Below are 5,460 nucleotides of genomic sequence, written 5' to 3' on the forward strand. Positions count from 1 at the left end.
AGACCCCCATTTTTTCAATTGGCATCAGAGAAGGCAAACACGTTTAAAGACCTCATAAGTCTGTGTTTGTAGCGATTTGACTCTATGGACGAGAGTACTATATCTGATAAACGCATCACCAGAAATAAAAGTCTTGTTTCTATAAAATCTATTAAAGAGAAAGATTTTTCAATATCGAATATAGATGAACCCAGTGAGATGAACCCAGTGTTCCCATGAAACAGAATTGCATTGACAAGTGTTTCACCGACTACCTTACTGACGAGTCTGACTCTGAAGTTGAAAGGAATGCAGCCAAAGAGAGTGCAGTGATTCTTAAACTTTTTAGAATCCAGGATGATAGTATCAATCGGTTGAAGCACAAAGTCAATATTCTTGTTGGTATGGTAAATGAGCGTGTCTCTCTTCTAAAATTCCTACGTTAAATGCCTCAGTCTGTCCTTCACAAACCTTGCATGATGGAAAACTCAAAGAGGATGCTTTGGAAACTGAACTTATTTTGAGTAAACTCTCTATTCAAGAATGTTCCAAAGAGTCCACTATACCAACTACTTGTGATTTAACTGGAAAATTTTCTGGTTCAGAAGAAAAATTGAAATCCCTTTTTGATGAAGATGTGCCTGTGTCTTCCTCTAATCAAGGAATGTCCACATCACACAGAAGGAAGAATTCTCCCAACTAAGGTGTTAAGACTGTTCTGTTTAATCACTCAGGTGATCAGAAAGTGTGTCTCTTTTGTGATTCAAAAGGGGTTGGTGAACAAAAGAGAAATTCTAGGTTGAATGAAAATTCTATTATTCGTCTTCAACACACCTTAGAATTGATTCTCAAAGGTGTAACTGACATTTGTATGTCTAAATCAATTGGTTTTGGCACTCATCCTGTGTACCCCACCATGAATGTCAGTTCAATGTGTTCTTCAAATGTTCAAATGCGAAACAGTCTTCCTAAACCATTTCGTCGAAGAAGAACTCATGGATATTCTTCAATTAAGAAGGGAGATTATGTTGTTGAAGATGTGAAAAAGGTACCATAAGAAAGATGCAATGTAGAGATGGAAGTCAACCTAAAAAGGATAATTGAAGGATATAAAGAAATTATCAACAGGCTGTCAATTCCCGCTAGACAAAATCCTTCAGGAAAGAATCCATTCTTTGCATCGTATGTTGATGATAGTAAATTTTATGATAACTTTTCAGATATAAGGGTTTCCTCCAAAGTTCAGGAGAAAGAGGTTTAACCAGGAACAACGTTAATTTGATGAGCTCAAGGCTCATACTTGTGCTAATTAATCACAAGGTTGAATCCTCACTCACAAAAAATCCTGGTTGAGTGAGAAATGATCAGGTATACTTGATGGCAAAGTCTTTTCTGATTATATAGCTATTTCCTTATCATTCTTAGGTGGATTATCAGTCACAAACACTTCTGCATGAGTATTTTTTTTTATTTTCTTATTTATGTCAAAATTGCTATGCTTATGCTCTAAATTTTTCTCTTATGATAACATAAAATTTATGAGAGCTAAGATGTGTGAATTTATTCACTTAGCAAAACAAAGTGGTGCAAACAAACCTCGTGGTTTGCTTGTCTGGTTCTAGGGTGCTTTGTCCCTTCTTTGAGTCGTACTTGTTTTTGTATGGGTTTCCGTGCTACTCATCACAAACCGACTTAGAAAAACCTAAGTTTTTCGAAATCGTTTATATACCTTTTCTATTGAGTTGAGTTATCTCACTCTAGGTTTTCTATTATCAAAAAATGGCTTCTCCTCCTTGCTCTTATTTTGTTGATAATGCTATATATTTCGAATTCGATGTAAAGAAGAGGACTCTGTTTTGTTAGATAATTGTCGGTGTTTTGGAAGGTTCCGGAAAATTATGGAACATACTAGAAATCCTTAGTGTAGAGAAACACAAGGTTTCCTAGTTTAGGTTGATTTCCATATTTAGATAGATTACCTAAATAACAATAGGTTTCCTAGTTGGTTAGAGTTTCCTTTTCTAAGGAGACTAATACTTGGGAATCAAGTTTGTGACTCCTATATAAGGAGGTCTAGGCTATGTGTTTATACATGGAATTCTCAATGGAAAATCAATTGAGAATTAGAGAATACACAATGTAGTTCTCTAAGGTTTCTAGGGATTCCATCCCACCTCTTTGGGTGGAGTTTTAGGGAAAGAGATGGACCATTCTCGGGTATTGTAAGATACACCATTGGTGTTGAAAGAGTACATCGTTATGGTTTTAGGGAGATGTGGAAGACATCGTTTAGTGAAGAGAAGATTGCCTTGTTCGTTGATGGTGGAAAATCATCGTTGGCGTTGGAAGAGACATCGTTTAGAAGGAGATCATCTCGGTTATATGAGATAAGTATTATCTTGTTTTGTTAGACATTATTCGGTAATATTTGAGCGTTTTGTTCAAGAGAATTATTTTAGGGTTTATGATCAACACAATGTTGGATCGTAGTTTGTTGATTGATTCATTAATCGTTAAGTGTGTAATTCTCTATTTAGTGGTTCCATAATAATGAAGAAGTGGTAACCGGTTTTGTGGATGTAGGCATATTTCCGAACCACGTTAAGTCTTATGTGCTTTACTTATTGCTTTTAATATGTGATTGCATCGTTTATCTTTCATTCTACGTCGATCCAAAGATTTAGTGTCTTATGGGTTAATTCTATTTGGATTTTCCTAACAAGTGGTGCGGTTAGTTTGGCTATCTCCCCCAACAAGTGATACAACAAGTGGTGCAGTGAGAATAGAGAGGATCGAAGTTAGAAGTGGGGATATTTCGGTTATCTGCGGGTTGCGGAAATTTTTGGTTTCGAAGGATTTGATGTTTTCAAGTATTCAAGTACAAAGATTTGAAGTTATCAAATATTCGAAGATGCATATATTGATGGTATCAAACATTCAAGTTTGAAGGGTTTGATGTTATCAATTTTGGGTATGAAGCGAGTTAAAGTGTTTCGGAAGAATGAGATACTTTGATATTCCACATTCGTTTTTGGTAGTGCTCCACATCAAAGAATTTGACGTTATACTTGTTGAAGCATATAACCCTATGCATTCCACATAGCTCCAAGTAAGTATTTGTGTAACCATATTTTGGTTAGTTGATTGTGTTTTTTACTTCGTTTTGTGTGAGGCTTTTATGGACTATTTTGGAAGACCGAGTTGTTTTCATTTGGGTGTGTTTGCTTCGTAAATCACGTTTTGAGAAAGCAAGAGCGTTGTGGTCGAGATACAAGTTTCGGTTTATATGTTGGTTGAAGTAAAGGCGACAATTTTTAGTGTGCCAAATTCTTATCATTATTTTGGTACGAAGGTTGCAAGTTTGATATCGGTTGTCATCAGTTTGATCATGTTGCTAATTTTTTGACCTAAGAAGTCGAAGAATGTTAAGAGGAAGTTAGACTCGAAGATGTTATGGATTCAATTGCATAAGGCAGTGAAGATTTGGTGAGATCTTTTTGAAGAATTCGTTTTGGGAATTGTTGACCGTTATCAAGGATCAACATGTTTCGGTTTCGAAGAGTTTAATTTCGTTTGGAGCACTTGTTGCGTGTTGGTTACAAGTAAGTTGAAGTGTGATGATCGTTTGATGAGACGTGGTATGTTTTGGACTTCGTATACAGGGATTTCAGTTGTGGTGGAGCTATGGTTTATTATCATTTAATGAGAAACAATTTTGCTAACACAAGTAATGAAATATGCATCCTAGGCATATGGTTGAAGAAAGGGTTATTTAGTTGTGTTTCTGTGAACGTTGTAGCTTCGAAGAGCGCGTACCTTTGGAGAGTGACGTGGCTACAGGTTTGGGTATCATTATGTTTTGTATACATGATACGTTTAACAACATCCATTTTAATGTTTAGGGCATCTTTCTTACTGTTTCCGAGAGAGATGCTAAGTAGATTGTGAACTTTGTTTCGATGATGTTTTGGCGGAGGATTTTTGGCAGTGTATCAGGGATCATCGAAGTGGTTTGAAGTGCAAGACTGTTTTAAAAAATAGGTTGGTATTTTAGTATTGATACGTTCCAATTTAGAGGTGAAGACCCGTTTGAGAGGAACAAGGTATTGTTTGGGCATTTTATAAGTTTAGGTACAATTCTACTATTTGGTGTAGAAAGCGATTTTATCGCATACTACTTGGAGAAAGCACAATGCATGTGGTTCAAGTTTCTTGGACAAGTTTAGGGATGAAGTTTTTGTGTGCTATCTTGTGAACCTTTATCATCTACTGTTATTTGGTGAAGTGCTTCTGGAAAGTAATTAAGTTTTGGTTGCAAAGTTCATTTCTTGTAAGAGGAAATAGTTTTGGTGTTAGAGTTGAAGAAGGTGTTCTTTCTTTGGTATTTCAGAAATTGTGTTTATAATTCTTGATCAGTTTAGATTTCAGAAGTTGTGGAGAGATTTATGTTATAGTAGTGATGATGATTTGATAGGTTTTAGTTTGGGTGGAGCAGTGTATTCCTTTGCTCATCTACTACAAATATTGAGATTGTAGTTTCAATAGTACAGAGGCGGTAGAAGATGAGATTAGAGATTTCTTTTGAGAAGTATATTCAAAAACAATTTAGTTTTATCATCCTTTGGTCCTCAGATTAGCGTGAGAAGTTAGCATTATTGTCTTGGATAGTTACTTAACAAATTATTACGAATTCTTAAGAGTAAGAAGACAATGGGTGAGCACAACAATGCTTTGGATAGTTGCTTGGGAGCTGGTGGAGTTGCCTAAGGTTAATAAGACTGTTGGGTGTGTTTGGGTCTTTACATTTTTGAAGGATGATTGCCAGATCTTGTTTGGAATAGTTACGTACTGGTACACATTTTTTGGGGTAAGTTTGACTAAAGGATATGCACAAGACAGAGTGTGATTGTTATAAAGTTTTCCTCCGTGATTAATCACATTTCTATTCAAGTCATGTTAGTTTTTTAGTATGGTGGTTTTAATTAGTCGACGAAGTCGAAACTGCATTATTTCCTGAAGATTTGGTAGAGGACATTAATTTGTCACAGCCCGTTTGGTTTGAGGTTGCTGGTTTAGTTTGGAAGTTTGGTATGTCAGCTTTTGGAGCCTCTATTTCGTTTGTTCACCAATGTAGTGATTTTGTGAAGCTTGACATGTTTGGTAACTTATTGTCTCGTTATTCGTTTTCCAGGATATGCTCATGGCAAAGAGCAAGTTCAGTTTTATTGCTTTAAGAAGCAATTGGGTTTGGAGGTTCGAGATGAAGGAGTTTTGTTCTGCTAAAAAGATGCTTGTGCAGAAGTTTGGACGAGATTCGTTGACTTCGATCATTTGGGGGTTAAGTTGGTACTTGATCCAGTTTGCTCGTCGTTAAGATCCTTTTGAATGCTGAGGCGATTGTCATCGTTTAAGGTCGGCTCAGATTCTTGGAATCTTTACCGAGGTGGAAATTTGTTGAAACATCGACAAGGTGGAGATTGT

Source organism: Papaver somniferum, chromosome 6 (genome assembly GCF_003573695.1).
Source record: "Papaver somniferum cultivar HN1 chromosome 6, ASM357369v1, whole genome shotgun sequence".
Classification (NCBI taxonomy): domain Eukaryota; kingdom Viridiplantae; phylum Streptophyta; class Magnoliopsida; order Ranunculales; family Papaveraceae; genus Papaver; species Papaver somniferum.